Here is a 15,963-nt window from a genome sequence, read left to right as displayed (position 1 = left end):
CTGGGCACCTCCCTCACTTCCTGCCCATCCCAAACACCCTGGAGCCAGAGGCAGGCTTCACTTGTGAATCCCGCCAAAGGAAAAGCGAACAATGGGACCAAACCTGGTTTGGCACGCAAAGTAAATCTCAAGAAGGACCTTTCCACAAGGAAATGACAAAGAAAGAAGACCAGGCCATTTTGACAAAAATGGCACCCTTGGGTGCTTTACTGCAGCTGCGAATGCAGCCCATAGTAAATGCAAGCCGCGGTAGTTAAAATGAAACCACTGCCATCAGCCATTCAGTGAGGAAAAGGCAACATAAAAATGTTACATGAGAAGCTAGACAAAGGGGATACTATGGTAACCCCTCCAGCACCCTATTGTAAGATAGTGTGTGTGCTGGGTCTAGAAAGTTACAAATTTAAGTGAAGTCAATTTCACTTTACTGCTCTAGGAAATAGTAGTTTAGCCAAGAGAAGGAATTTAAACCTTTGAGAAATCTGAAAGACTTCCCTGTGCCACTACACTGAAGGTGCTGTGTAACACAATGTAAAAGATGATGCCTATGGAGTTTGTCAGACTCCACAACCAAAAGAAACACAGTGTTAAAAAATCACATTAAAATATCCTAGAGAGTGGGAAAAAAAAAAGAGTCTCACTCTCTCCAGGTAAAAAAATCAAGTCCTAAAAAATCCAGCAAAGTTGCTGGGTTTCTCTAAGGTGGACGGAATTAGCACATTTCTGAGAATTCTCCCTAACACTCGTCCCCCCCAGACTAAGGGACAGGAGGATTTAATCCACCCCTGAATGAATCTCCTTACTCCAGTCGGTCATAATTTCTGGTGGGACCATCAACATTTGGGTGATTAAACCCTGACCTGTGTTCAATGGTAAAATCAAACCCTTGTAGGCTGATTGACCATCTTAACAATTTAGGTTTTTCCCCTTTCATCTGCATTAACCATCTTAAGGGTTGGTGGTCTGTCTGAATCACAAAAGTAGATCCAAACAAGTATGGTCTAAACTTCTTCAAAGACCACACAATGGCAAAACATTCACGTTCTATGGTTGCCCACCTTGTTTCAGGTTCCTTCAATTTCCTACTGATGAAACAGATTGGGTGTTCCCTGCCTTTCTCATCCAGCTGACTCAGAACTGCACCTATACCTGTATTGGAAGCATCTGTCTGTACAACAAAGGATTGGTTGTAGCCAAGAGCTCTTAAAACTGGAGCTTGACAAAGGGCTTTCTTAAGTCCTTCAAATGCCTTAGTGCACTCCTCATTCCACCTGACCTTCTTGGGGAATTTGGGTGAGGGGATCACATTGAAGGGAGAAGCTATGGTCCCATAGTTTTCAATGAAGTTCCTGTAGTAACCTGTGAGCCCTAAGATGGCTCTCACATGGGTTTGAGTAGTAGGGGTGGCCCAGTCTTGTACAGCTTGTACTTTGCTAGGTAATGGCCTTATTTCACCTACTCCTACCTCATGTCCAAGGTAGACCACTTTACTCTGACCAATTTGACATTTACTTGCTTTTATGGTCAGATTAGCCTGCTCAAGGGCCTGCAATACATACCATAAGTGGTCAATATGTTCTTTCCAAGTAGGGCTGAACACTGCAATGTCATCCAGGTATGCCATGCAGAGGTCCTCCATCCCATTCAGAACATGATTCACCATCCTTTGTAATGTAGCGGGTGCTTTCCTTAGTCCAAAAGGCATAACCTTAAACTGTTAGAGGCCTGCTGGGGTTGAAAATGCAGTTCTCTCCTTGGCATGGTCCGTCAGAGCTATTTGCCAATAGCCTGAGGTTAGGTCCAATGTACTGAGGTACTTGGCTGAACCAAATTTGTCCACCAGCTCATCTGTCCAAGGTAAAGGATGGGCGTCAGTCCTGGTGACTGCTTAAAGAGCTCTATAGTCCACACAGAATCAGAACTCCTTGGATCCTGCCTTGGCACTAGCACAACTGGACTAAACCATGGACTGGTAGACGGCTCTATTTATTTTCAAATGTTTTTATTGGCATTTGTATTAAACATTGCAGCAATTAGCATGATTCACCAATAGTATTTTGCATATCAAGTGCAATTTATGAACATAAGCAAACAACATTTAACCAACAAGTTTTCATATATTGTTCTGCTAATCAGTATTTTATGCAGGTACTTTAGTAGGGCATCACCAGCTCGTCAGCGCTTTTGTGTTGGGGGGCAGTCTGGGTTACTTGATCAACAACCACGTAGCAGCGTCTGAACTGTGGGCTACGCAGGATCCAAATCATAGGGCCTCATTACGACCCTGGCGGAATGGGTTTAACGGCGCCGGCAGCTCTACCGGCGCCATTAAACCCATTCTGCCCTATTACAAGGTCCCCTTGCGGGACCCGCACTGGACGTCTGGTCAGACCAGACGCCCTTTGCCGGTCCCGCAACGGGACCAGCATGCTAACAACGGGCCCGTCATGAACGGGCCCGTTGTTAGCATGCTCCCCATTCCCTTTGAGCCCTTTGGGGGCTCAAATGGGAATGGGGATTGTCCGGGTCCGGGTTCCCTGAATGGGGAAATACCTGGCCCTCCAAAGTCAGAATGGCCTTTTATTTCCTCATTCAGGGACCATGGACCCGGACCAGAGTTTGGAGGCAGCCATGCCCTTATTAAGGGCATGGCTACCTCCACACTCGTAATGAGGCCCATAGTCTCTTGTTTTCACAGGGGTTTATCATCAGGTGAGTGGAACATGTCCCAAATGAGTGCCTTCCAGGCTTCGTATGCTGGGCTTGCTTCACCTCCGGCTTTGGAGACCCTTTCGCCACACACTTTAGTGTCTGCACTCGTCCAGTGCTCCAGCTCATTGTGCCATTTTTCATACCGTGGCCCTCCCGGCGATTTCCACGCCATTGCAATGGACCTCTTTGCTAATATACACGCTATGTCCATGAGCTTAATTACGTGTCTATATTTACCAATCCTCGGGTAGGACCCCAAGAGGCATTCCTTCGATGTCCACTCGAATCTCACCACTCCGGCCTTCCTACAGGCCAGTTCTATCTTGTTCCAAAAGCACTGTGTCTTTGGGCACTCCCAAAACATGTGGATCAGCTCCGCTCCCTCCCAACTGCACCAAGGGCACTGTGAAGTAACCTTATCATTAAAGCTAGCAATTCTGCCTGGAGTCATATACGTCCTATTTAGGACACTTAGTTGAATCAAACTGAATCTAGCATTTCTAGAAACTTCCCGGGGGTATGCCAGAGCCCTAGCCCATTCCCTGTCGGTTATATCCGTTCCCGTGTCAGTCTCCCATTTTTGTTTTAGTGCTATGCTTTTGGGGTTAGGTCTATCCATCAGTTGATTATAAATTCTGGATCCCCAAGGTTATGTAACACTGCCAGTATCAGGCCTATTTCTGGTTCTTCTGGCCATTCCTTCCAGAATTCCTTTGCAATCTTGTGATACCATAGAAATTGGCCTCTGGGCAGCCCTTCTTTTTCTATGATGGACTCAAATTTCCTGAAAGCCCCCTCTTCGTAGACATCACCCCATGTGTAGACACCAAACCCCTCCCATTGCCTCGTGTTTATTAGGTCTTCTTTGACTACACAGACCTCGGTTGCCATTGGGGTTTCAGGGGAGTATGGGCAAGTGCTTTTTGACAGTTTTAGGGCCCTGTTCCAAACTTTTCTGCCCAGAATTACAATCATCAGGGTTGTATTGAAACACTTTAGCGAGATCCAGAATATTTCCTTCAGATGCGCAGGGGCCACAAGCCATTTTATCAGTCTCATTTCCGAGGTAGCCTCATCAGCAAGCCATTTGGCCACGTGACTGAGTTGCGCCGCTAGGTAATACCCCTCAAGATCCGGTAGTTGGACCCCACCTTCCTTGTATGTCAGCGAAAGCATGGATAAGGACAGTCTATGTCTGGCATTGCCCCACAGCAGCTCTCTTAACAGTTTCTCGATCGTGCGAAAAAATGAAGCTGGAATGTAGTGGTGCACATTGTGGAAGAAGTACAAGAACCTAGGCAATACTATAATTTTTGTTATGGCAACTCTACCTGTCACCGATAAAGGGAGTCTAGACCAGAACCCCATAGATTTTCTGAGCCCCTTTAACGCCAATTTGGTGTTGTCCTCATGCATCAGACCTGGTGTGTGCCAAATGTTCACTCCCAGATACCTAAATGATTTAGGCTGCCAGCTAAGCCCAACCTCCAGAGGCTCAGCCGCTGGTTTCCCAGCTAGTCCCGCTAATGGGAATATGCAGGATTTCTTCCTGCTGAAAGATATCCCTGAGAACCCTGCAAATCTCTCCAGCACATCCAACATCACCGGGACATTCAGGTGTGGGTCCCGTAGATATAGGAGCACATCATCCGCATTCAGGGACACTACGTGGTGTACTCCTCCCACTGTGAGTCCAGCGTCAAAAAACTGTTTTATAATGTATATTACTATCGGCTCCAGGCCCAATATATAGAGCATGGGTGACAGTGGATAGCCCTGTCTGGTCCCTCTCTGGATGTCCCAGGGGGATGAAACTATCCTTCCCGCCTTTACCCTGGCCACTGGCGCTGCATAGAGCAGCTCAACCCATCTGATGAAATGCTCGCCCAGCCCAAAGTCAACCACTCCCAATATATGGAGTCAAATGCCTTTATGGCATCCAGCAAGACTACTGCAAAGTGCACCCGCCGGCTAGATGTTGAAATACTTTGTGTAGAATCGGAGTCAGCTCCGATGATTAAGTTTTGTAAAATTCAGGTGGCAAACAGTTGCTTCCAGGAGTTTCACTGGTATCCAATGATTTGATTGCTTCACTTATGTCTTCAGCAGTCAATTCACTGTTGAGCATTTCTCTGTGTGCCCTGTCTAGCTTGGGTAGCCCTATCTCCTCCAGCGTGTCCAGTATATCCTGGTGTGTCACTTGTTTGTCTTGGCAGTACAGATGGGAGTAACATTTTCGGAAGGGTTTGTTTATAGACAGTTGCGTCGTATGCATCTCGCCCAACTCATTCTTAAGTGTCATAGTTAGGTGTCTCAGGTTTTCCCTTTTGCACAGCCACGACAAAAGCCTGCTTGGCTTGTCCCTCAGAGTGCACTCTAGTCGTTTTCACTATATAGTCAGATTTCGATAATCTATTCCAGGCCTCTCTGTTGCTTTCCCTGATCCCCACCAGTGCCTTCTCCCCTTCCCATGTCCTCTGGGCATTGGCTTCCAGCTGTATGATCCTTTCCTCGTTTACCTCCAGTTCCCTTTTTAGTGTCCGCCTGATTCCTCCCGCACCCGCAATAGTTTCCCCTCTCACCACTATTTTCAGTGCTTCACAGACGGTACTCCATCTATCTGCACTCCCCACATTGGTCTCTATGTACTCAATCAGTTTAGTGCAAAGTTCTTCTTGAAATGCATCATCTGACAGAGCGTCAGTCGGCATCCGTCACAGCGGTATGGGGGCCCTAGGACCCTTCATTGCCCAGACTAATTGTAAGGGCGAATGGTCCGATATCGATCTGCCCAGATAGGCTGCGGATTCGATTTGGGGGAAATGCGCCCCATGCACTAGTAGGTAATCAATTCTCGTGTACAGCCCGTGTGGGGACGAGTAGTAGGAATAGTCCCTCCTCCCTGGGTGTAATTCCCTTCTGACAGGTCCAGAGTCTCTATAACCCGCTTGAGCGGCGACATTATATTCCCCGTCCCATTATGTAGCATGATAGACCTATCCAGGTCACAATCATGCACACAGTTAAAATCTCCCCCACAAATAAAGAAGCAATCACGATGTGGGGCCAGTGTCTCACCCAGCCCATTTAAGTACGCCTTGGTTCTATGATTCGGGAGGTAGGAATTCACTATACAGACCTCATTTTTTCAATGCTACCCTTAACTATCAGGTATCTCCCTTCTGCATCCGCTACTTTCGATATTAAGTGAAAAGGCACAGACGCATCTATCCAGGTGTATACACCCCATGCATATTTAGAATATCCCACACCAAAGCCCTGTTCCCCCCAGTGCCTCTCCATTTTTGCATTATTGTCTACTGTGATATGGGTCTCCTGTAACAGTGCAATGGAGACTTTCTTTCTGTGCAAAAAAGACTTAATTCTGTTTCTGCACATGTAGGTGCCCATACCCCGGACATTCCACGTCAACATATTTATGTCAGCTGTCATCCTTATTTGGTTCCATTCTGCCCAGCATTCCCCCATAAGCAGCCCCCCAATCAACCCCGCCCCCTTCCACTGGTTACTTTCGCCCTTACCACCCGCAGACCTTTTCATCAATTCACGCAGCATTACGATGGCAGACGGACTCTTGAACCAGTAAACGTCATGTTTTCCCCGATCACCCTCGCTCCCTTCTTCAAGCACCCGTTGTCTCAATTTGTCCACTAACTTGAAGACTTTAAAACCTTTCGAACAACAACAATAAAACAAAATTAACCAACTACGCCCAGCAGCCGCATCTTGTAGGCAGCGCTCAGGCGCCCCCGTGCCTTCCTGGCCCATCCGGGTCGTCATGCGCGGGTCTCAAGGTGTCAGCAACAGGCAAACACCAGTCCTTTCATAGGGTGCGTCTATAAACTCAGGCCAAGTGGCCCGTCAGTGCCTCCGTCATTTTCAAGTCTAGGTCTTGGCAGCGATGCTTTCTGTCAGCTTAGTGTAAACTGCTTCTTTCGATACGTTGGTCTCAGTAGCTATTTCTTTGTTCTGTGTGTTGGGATGCAGGCTACGGCATGTCGTCCTCACCTGTGTCAAGGTTATGTTCCAGCCACATGGTGGCTGCCGCCAGGGTTTCCAGAAATTCAGCTCGGCCTTTATATATCACTTTGAGCCTTGATGGGTACATCAGCATGTACTTAAGGTTCAGTGTTCGCGGTTGTGCCTTAATCAGGACAAAAGAGTTCCTTGCCCTCTGCACTGTTTGTGTGTAGTCTGGGTATATGGCGATTTTGGCATTGTCTCTTTTTATTTCCCTTCCTTCCCTGGAATGTCATAGTATAATCTCCCTGTCCTGAAAATTCAGGATCTTGGCCATCATCGGGCGAGGATGTGATCCCGGATGGGGTCTTTTCTGTAATGTTCGTGGGCTCTCTCAACCGCAAAGCCCTGTGAGAGCCGGCCGACTCCGATTTCCTGCTGGAGTGGCGCCTCTATGAAGTTCTTAGGGTTGGATCCTTCCATTCCCTTCGGGATTCCAAGTAGACACACGTTGTTGCGCCTCGCGCGATCCTCTGCCCTCGCTTCTAGGACAGCATTTCTCTTTTCCTGTACCTGTACCCTGGTTTATAGGTCTTTGAGTATTTCCATGGTTTCCTTCTGCTCTGTCTCAGTGGTCGTCACCCGGTCCGCTAGATTTTGCATATCTTGCCTCAGTAGCTGCATATCTTCTTTGACGTCCCCTATCTTGGTGTCAATGAACAAGTGCAATGCTGCTATTGCGTCCAGCACCTGCTTGTCATCTTCCTTTGAAACTTATTGCACCGGTGTGGCTCCCTTGCTGGTCTGGGGGTGATCTTTCGCTTTGGCTGTGACATAAAAGTCCATTGTTGTGGACTTGTTCTTCTCCTTAGTCGAGGGCATATCCACCCGCCACCCCTGGGGTGACTGTGAGCTGCAGTTTTTATATTGTCAGCCAGCCGTTGTCTGTCAGGGCTCTTGTGTGTGCCCCCGCCGTGCCCAGTATCCGCACACTCACAGCGGTACTTCCCAGCACCCTCCGGTGATGTGTATTTCTTCTCTTTTGTTTTCCCCCTTTTATTTCCCCGAGGGGCAAAGTGAGGTGTCTTATCAGCCCTCAGGATTAGAAACTAATGCTACGTAAGGGCGTAGTGGTGTCAGCTATGCAGTGTGTTTCCGTTTCGTGCTTGACTTTGTTCTCCCCTGTTTTGGTTTCTCAGATCGGTGTATATTGCGTGGTTTCACCCCAGCTCACGAGTGGGATAGCTTAGGTGATTTACGTGGGGAGTCCAGTTCCTCAGCCCTCCCTATTCCGTTTTTTTAGTGCTTTGCACTGCGTAGTGTGGTTCCCCAGTTCACAGTGCTCTAGTTCATATCCTGGTGAAGTACAGTATTCTCAGATAATGATTATTCAGCGACCGAGCCTGGGTAGTGCGTTATGTGCAGTGGTTTGGGGGATGGGCGGTTATTTATCCAGGCAGTGTTTAGATGGCCCCCTCTGTGTCAATGGTGCAGCAGGTGGCGGCCCGACCCCGGGTCCTGGACTGCCCGTTGTCTCTGTCAATGGGCTGTTAATTTCAGGCAGGTTACTTCATGCACAAGGTCTCTGGTGGCATTAGGTAACCGCCTGTTCCCCAGCAACCAACTTCTATGGGCTATGGGCTCTCTCAGTAGCAGATAATTATTTCACTGTTCACACCGCTTGTTATGGGAGGTACAGTGTTTTGCTGTCTCTGTTGCCTCTGCTAGGGTCCGCCATGTGTGGAGCCGAGAGGTGTGGTGGCATTGTCATTTGTGGCTTCGACTATACCGTGGCCTCTGATTCATAAGGGTTTCCCCTGCTACTCCACGCGGCGACCCAGGAGTGTGCATGTGCCTTCTGCCGCTGTTGAATCCGCAAAGCCGGTGGGGGTGACTGGAATCGCAGCAGCCAAATGTGTTGCCCCGTGTGTTGCTCCTTCCGTAATGGTGTCCTGTTACCAGTGCTTTCCTCAAGTTTAGCAGCACACGGATTATCGTAGTTTGCCCAAGCCGTTTTTCTTGTCCTCTGTTTGATGGGGTGCCGCTTTATAAGTTTGTTGCTCCGCTCACCCCTCTGGCCTGTATCGTATTGTCTCTCATCCGCTTCAGATCACTCACCACCTGTGGCCCCAACTCAGAGCTGTCACCTCCTCCTTCCGCTCACGTGGTTCAGCCTCAGATGTCCGTCCTTCTTGGCGAGGGAGGGGTCGCTTGCAGGCCCGTTTTGATCGAGGGGCGCCTGGGTGTCCACTGTCAAGCTGCGTCGCAGCGCTCAGAGTATGGCTTGTTTTATGCTTGTTGTCCTTGTGTGCTCTTGGCCCCCGCCTTCGTCTGCGGTGCGTTGGTGTTAAGCCGCTCGTAGGTCAGGGGAGGTACAAGCTTTCTTTCTCGCAGCGGGTACACTGTTCCAAGGTCTGCGAGTTCCGATTTTTCTCAAATTTGTTGCAATTAGAGGCGGAATTGCCTCTTTTTTGTTGAGCTGGTGTTGTAATTAGTATACGCCGCCTCAACGACAAAGGATCTTGTACAGGATCAAGATGGGAGCCCTGCATAGGCACGTCTTTACTCCATGAGCTCTAGGCCATGCCCCCGCTGGTAGAAGGCTCTATTACCCCGAGATCAAGCATCTTGTTGACCTATTCCTTTATCTGGGTTCTTACATGTTCTGACATTCTGTAACCTCTGCTTTTAACAGGTAAACAGTCACCAGTGACAATCCCATGCTGGCCCCAAGGGGTCCAGTCTGGTGAAAGTGAAAGCAGAGGGGAAAACTGATTTAACAGAGCTTTGCACTCCTCCTGTTGTTCCAGTGTCAGATCAGAAGAGAGATTAACTCCTATCTTTCCATCTAAAGGTTGTCCCCTGAGGAGGTCAGGCAGAGGTTCACGCTGCTCCTCTTGAGCAGAGGCTAGAAGCAAAGCTCCCAGTTCTGGTCTAGCGACATAGGCCTTTAGACAGTTTGTGTGAAAGACTTTGGGGGCCTCCTTAGGATTGCCTAAATCCACCAAATAATTGACCACTCCAAGTTTTCCCACAACCTTGAAGGGTCCAATCCATTTGTCCTGTAAACTCTCTGCCTTGTAGGTACCATAACTAGAGAAGCTGGTCTTGAGTAAATTCAACCATGCTGGCCTTCTGGTCATGCCAATGCTTCACCAGAGCCTGACCTGCTTTCAAGTTATCTGAAGCTTCTGTCATCATGTGTGTCATTCTCCCTCGGAGACCTAACACATAGTCAGTGGCTCTCACTGGCTTGTGGGAAGGAGCACGCTCCAACCCCTCCTTGATTAGGGCCAATGGACTGAATCCAACCCTTTCCTGAGGGACTTCTCTATAAACAAAAAGCGAATGCATGGCAGTAGAAGGTCCTACTTTCTTCTAAGGGGTTCTTCTAAAGCACCCATCATGCTCTTCATAGTTCTGTTAAACCTCTCCACCAACCCATTGCTTTGGGGATGGTAGGCTGTTTAGAACTTTTAGGTCACTCCACAGTTTTTCCACATGGCTTGCATGTAGTGGGACATAAAGTTGCATCCCCTTTCAGAGGAAAACCTACTCTGGTAAAAATAGCAAGTAGGGCCTTAGCCACTGCCTGAGCAGTAACAGTGCCCATAGGTTTTGCTTCAGGATACCTGGTAGCATGGTCTACCACAACCAATATAAATTGGTTGCCTGAAGATGTTGGAGGGTCTAAGGGACCAACAATGTCGATTCCTACCCTCTAAAAAGGGACTCCCACCACTTGGAGAGGCACCAAAGGTGCCACATGCTTGGCTCCACTCTTGCCAGAAGTCTGACAAGTGTGACAGCTTCTACAGAATTTATTTACATCGGACCCCATTTTAGGCCAGTAGAAATAAAGAGAAAGCCTTTCCTTGGTCTTCTTAAAGCTTAAGTGACCAGCCAAGGTAATTTCATGGGCTAACTGTAGAAACTGAGGTCTCACCTCCTGAGGCACTACAAGTCTTCTGTTGTCTCCTGGGGTAGACTCAATAGGTTCACTGTAGAGGAGGCCATCCTCCCAGTGCAACCTGTGCTTGCCTGGCTCTTGCCCTTCCAGCTGGGAAGAAGCCTGCTGGCGAAGTCCTTCAAGAGTAGGACACTCCCTTTGACCTCTGCTGAAGTCTGCCCTACAGGGGCCACCTTCTGCCAGTAAAGACTGCAGCTCAGGATGGTCTTTAGGATCCAGATCTCCAACAGGGGGAAGGTCTTCTTCCAGCTGTGTGCCATCAGTAGCTGATTCACTATCTTCTGGTTCAACCTCATACTCAGCCTCAGCTGGTGGAGTAGTCACAGGTTTGCCTTTGGGCTGTCCTGTCGGGGATGTCCTAGTTTGATGCACAGGGGTGCTATCTTTCTTGTTTCCTGAGACCCTGGGTTTCCCCTTTGTCTCTTTCTTCCTGGAAATAGAAGTTGACTCTTCCTGTGGACTGGGTGTTGTAGATTCTTCTGTAACAACCCATTGAGAGTCATTTAAAGTGAGCTCTCTGGCCTTCCTAGTCTGCTCATGCTTCCTTTTACTGGGAAGCCTGGGGGTGCTTGACACAACTCCAAGAGTTTTTAAGTCGTTCCCCAGCAGGACTCTCCCAGGCACCTCACTTTGTACACTGACAGGTATTCTTACAGTCGTATCATTGCAATGGATGAGAGCTGGTAGTATTGGAACCATCTGTATATGGCCTCCAGCAAGCTTAGTGGGGCCTTTGGGTGCCTTAGCAACATCCTCAGGTTTGAAAAAGGTTTCATCCACTACTGTGATGCTGGCCCCAGTGTTTCTAATGGCAGGGGTCTCCTGACCATTTACAAGTACACTGTCCTTGTAGTATTCTTTTGTGTTATCTGGTATAGAGTTATACACATCTACATGCTGCTGTTCCCACAGACCCAAGGACACTAAAGAAACACTGGCAGAGACTCCAATAGGGTCTTCAGCCAATAGTTGAAGGTTTCCACTTGCCAAATATACTTCTCCCTCAGGGATGAAGGCTAAGGAGGCAGTGTGGACCCCTGAAGATTTACCCTTACATCCAGGATCCCATTTCACATGGTCAGTTGACCCACAAGCATAACCTTTTCCAAATGTCTTGACAAATGGGGGCTTCTGCTGACCTCCCTCTGGTTTGGCACTAGAGGTTTCACTAGACTGACCTGGTTTCCCAAATGGCTTACCCTTCGTATGTTTGTGGCCCCCTTTTAGATGGGAGGTTTTAGTATTCTCTTTGTCATCTTTCTTTTGCTGCTTCCCCTCATCCTTTTTGTGAGTGGCCCCAGAATCCTTGTAGCCCTGTTGGCAACCTACAAGTCAGCAGCTTTTGCTAGCTTCTTGGGATCAATCTCTTTTGAGTCAGCCAAGTGCTGTCTCAGCTCAGAAGAGCAGGCATCAAAAATAGATTCCAACAAAAATAGATTTATCATTCCTTCAAAGGAGTTCACTTCACCCTTAACCCAACCATCTACGTTTTTCAAACATTCACACACCCAGGTAGCCAAAGGGGTACCATCAGTCTTTTTGTGGGTCCTAAACCTCTTAAGGTGCTGGGAAGGAGGTTTCCTAAATCTAGCTATCAAAGCTAGCTTCACATTTTCATACTTCAATCTTTCAAGTTCCCCCACCTCCATTACAGCATCAGTTGCAACCTGGGGGAGCCTAGAAAAATGCCAAGGAATCAACGGATTCCCTGCGAAACCCTAAATCCCACGGTAATATTCAAAAGCACCCAACCAAATCAAAATATCAAGTTTCACATCATATATACTCACTGCTTCTTTAGGCATGTGAGGTCTCTTTGGACTGGAAGACCTAGAAGACTCTGGGATAGAAACATTTTCAAGAGACAATTTCTTCATTTCAAGAGCATGTTGCATTTCCATTTCCCTTCGTTTGATGTCTTGATGTTTGGTTTCAGCTTTTGAACTCTAACTCAAGTCTCATATTCTCAAGAGACACACATTCTAGACTCAGTGATGGACCTTGTGGGTTCCCTGTGGTTAAAAGTTGAGGCATAAGGGCCTGTTGAGGTAAAGGGGGGCCCTCTTCCTGAGACTCCTCTGACTCTTCTGACTCTTCAACAATATTAGAGTTAAACTCTGAATTATCATCCTCATTATCACTCTCCACATTTCCTGGGTTAGTAGGTGTGACAGGCCTACTACCCAGACTTTGATTATTCAACAATCTTGGAATCAGGCAATTTTTCTTTCCTTTAGCAGGGAGATTCCTGACTTTACACATTTCTTTCAGTTGTTCTACTGTTAAAATGATCAGGGATTCCTGCCTGAAGTTATCCATACCTGGCATGTTACAATTGATTTTCTATTGGAGCTTAGCCTTGTGAAGGTTTTTAGTTGAACAAAAGTAAAGCACATTCTTAGTGTAACAACTCTACAATATAGCCTCACCGCTTGCCACCAGTGTTAGGAAAGATTGTATGCAGTACTCTTAGGGTGCACTACAATAACCTTGACCTCCTGGCAATAGGAACCCAACCTTTGGTATAAGTCTGTACTACACAGGTTGGTAGTGTGGCTAAGCAGCCAGGCTTATCTCAAGAGGGGTCAATGTGAGCTCTAGGGGAGTTACACAGAGATTCCCAGTGACTAGTATTCAAATAAACACTTACACAGAAGGGGCCTACTATTAGCGCCAGATCACGGGTTTGGTGCAAGGGTTATTGCCCATTCCCCATTGGGCCCATTTGGGAATTCCTCATTCCCCATTGGGCCCAATGGGGAACATTTGCGCTATTACCGCCAGTGGATTTCCCGCGGCGGTAATCGTGCCGAAAATCGGCAAATTTGCTGCGGATTTCCCCCCAGCTCAGAGCTTGTGGGAAATCCGCCAAAGCCATGATCTGGCGGACCCTTAAATGCAGTGGTAATAGCGCTACCACTGCATTTAAGGGTTACCGCCAGACTCGTGATGAGGCCCATGGTATCTTGAATAAACAATTATTAATTTATTCATCAGTCAGTTAGAATAAGCCTTCTTCAGAAGGGAGCAATATAGAAGCAACACACAAATACACTTCAAAAACTGTACTCTCTTAGTTTCTGAATCAGTAAAGTCCCTTTTGGGATGGCCCACAGTCACAACCTACACCCTTAGGTGACTTCAATAGCTAGGGTGCTGGGGACATTAATATCTTGCTGTTGCATTTAGAATACTCTTAGGAATTGGTCAAAGGAAAAGATTATTAGAACAAACAGACCACAAATATTCTTAAACAAGCAAATACTTTTGGATCCTCAAATCAGAGTCATTCAGTATAACAGGTTAAGCCAAAGTCAATAGGCAAAAGTCTTATATGGGCTGAAGCACTTCTGGTAGGTAAGTAGAAATGTCTTTGCACTCCGTTCTAGAAGTCTTTGAAGAAAAGAAGAATCAAACGAAGGGCCACAAGCTGACTAGACTTGTGAGTAGTAGAAGATGCAAGCAACTCTACAATGAGAGGCAAGTTCTCTCAGACTTTTACAGTACCTTGGTATTGAAGAAAAAGTGCAGCAGATGACTTCTGTTCCTGTGCAGCTCTGTAGATCTCACTGTTCCTGGGCCTCAGTCGTGGGGACAAGATACAGGACTTCTGGGGACTCCTGCTCTGCAATGGGATGGTCACCGCTCGCAACGGCAATCTTTCCAACAAGTGGCACTTTGGTGTTTCAGCTCCTCAGGACTACCGCAAATAGCAAAACTGTGGTTTCTGGATGTTGAAATGGACCTTCCTTGCTTCTGGGGTCATGCCCTCTGTTGAGGGGGCTCAGGCTCACTCAGTCCTGCTTCTGGGAGTTCCGGAGGATCTTCTTGGAGTTCTTGGCCAACTTAAAAGCAATGCACACAATCTGGTGTTCCTCTCCCTGGCTATTCAGTTTTTGGCAGCAACTCTGTGGAAATGCAACCAGCTCTGAGAGAATGTCCAGGTGGCTTACTTTGAAGTTGATTGTTCACACCAACTAAAAGGGAGAAGTAGTCCTTGCAGGGGCTTCTCTGTCGATATGAATTTGGAGTTTCAGCACAGCAGAAGGGCTTCACCGGGCAAACCAACAGTCCAGGAGTTGCAGCAGGCGTCCTCTTCAAGTTCTTCTTTGGTTCCTTCGTCCAATGGTCGACTCTGCCTTCCAAGCCAAAAGCCTTGCCCTTTATTCAGCTCTTTCCCATTCATTCCAGCATAGCTGTCAGTCACCCTGCAGGGTGGCAGTCCTTGCTGGACAGTCAGCTGGCCAATCCCTACAGAGTGCATTTGGGTCTCCTAGGAGACTAAGCACAGGGAGTTTTGGGCACCCCCTCACTTCCTGCCCACCCCAGAAACCCTGGAGCCGGAGGCAGGCTTCACTTGTGAATCCTGCCAAAGGCAAAGCGAATAATGGGACCAAACCTGGTTTGGCGTGCAGAATAAATCTCAAGAAGGACCTTTCTACAAAGAAATGACGAAAAAAAAAGACCAGGGCCATTTTCTTCACAAATATTGCACCCTTGGGTGCTTTACTGCAGCTGCAAACGCAGCTCGTGGTAAATGCACACCACAGTAGGTAAAAATGTTACACGAGAAGCTAGACAAAGGGGATACTATGGTAACCCCTCCAGCACCCTATTGTAAAATAGTGTGTTTGCTGGGTCTAGAAAGTTACAAATGCAAGTAAAGTCAATTTCACTTTACTGCTCTTGGAAACAGTAGTTTAGCCAAGAAAAGGTATTTAAAACTTTGGGAAATCTGAAAGACTTCCCTCTGCCACTGCACTGAAGGTGCCATTTGACACAATGTAAAATATGTTGCCTATGGAGTATGTCAGAGTCCACAACCAAAAGAAACACAGTGTTCAAAAATCACATTAAAATACACGAGAGAGTGGGATAAAAGTGTCTCACTCTCTCCAGGTAAAACAATCAAGTCCACAAAATCCAGCAAAGTTGCTGGGGGTCTCTAAGGTGGAGGGAATTAGCACATTTCTGAGAATTCTCCCAAACACACTGCCTTTGTGGTATAGTACTTTGCGTCTGTCCTTTTAACTGTCCCGTCCCATCTTCATAGCAACTGGCTGAGGTAGTCAGGTGTCACCGTCCTCTGTTTTGGAGTACTTTCTTAATGCTTTCCCTTGCCTTCCTGTTAGTTATCCATAGACATCATGTACAGCAAGCACTTGGTAAGGAGTTTACAGCCTGTGTTGTGTCTTTTTTGAGGGATTTAGCCGTTTTTAAAATCTGATTTCAAATCTGTTTATTGTGCTGAATTGCTTTTAGAGGGCAATGCCTTTGTGATGTAGTACTTTGTTTCTGTA

General features: G+C 47.3%; 1 protein-coding gene across 1 annotated transcript in view; it reads left to right on the top strand.

The window, feature by feature from the left end:
- Positions 1-15,963, top strand: part of ARHGAP30 (Rho GTPase activating protein 30) — a 2,240,907-nt gene that overhangs the window by 2,061,331 nt on the left and 163,613 nt on the right. The gene's annotated exons all lie outside the window — the stretch shown is intronic.

Source organism: Ambystoma mexicanum, chromosome 1p (assembly GCF_040938575.1).
Source record: "Ambystoma mexicanum isolate Mex_15411 chromosome 1p, UKY_AmexF1_1, whole genome shotgun sequence".
In the NCBI taxonomy this organism is placed as follows: domain Eukaryota; kingdom Metazoa; phylum Chordata; class Amphibia; order Caudata; family Ambystomatidae; genus Ambystoma; species Ambystoma mexicanum.
The sequence above is the reverse complement of the archived record's forward strand: the minus strand, read 5'-3'. Positions and strand labels throughout refer to the sequence as shown.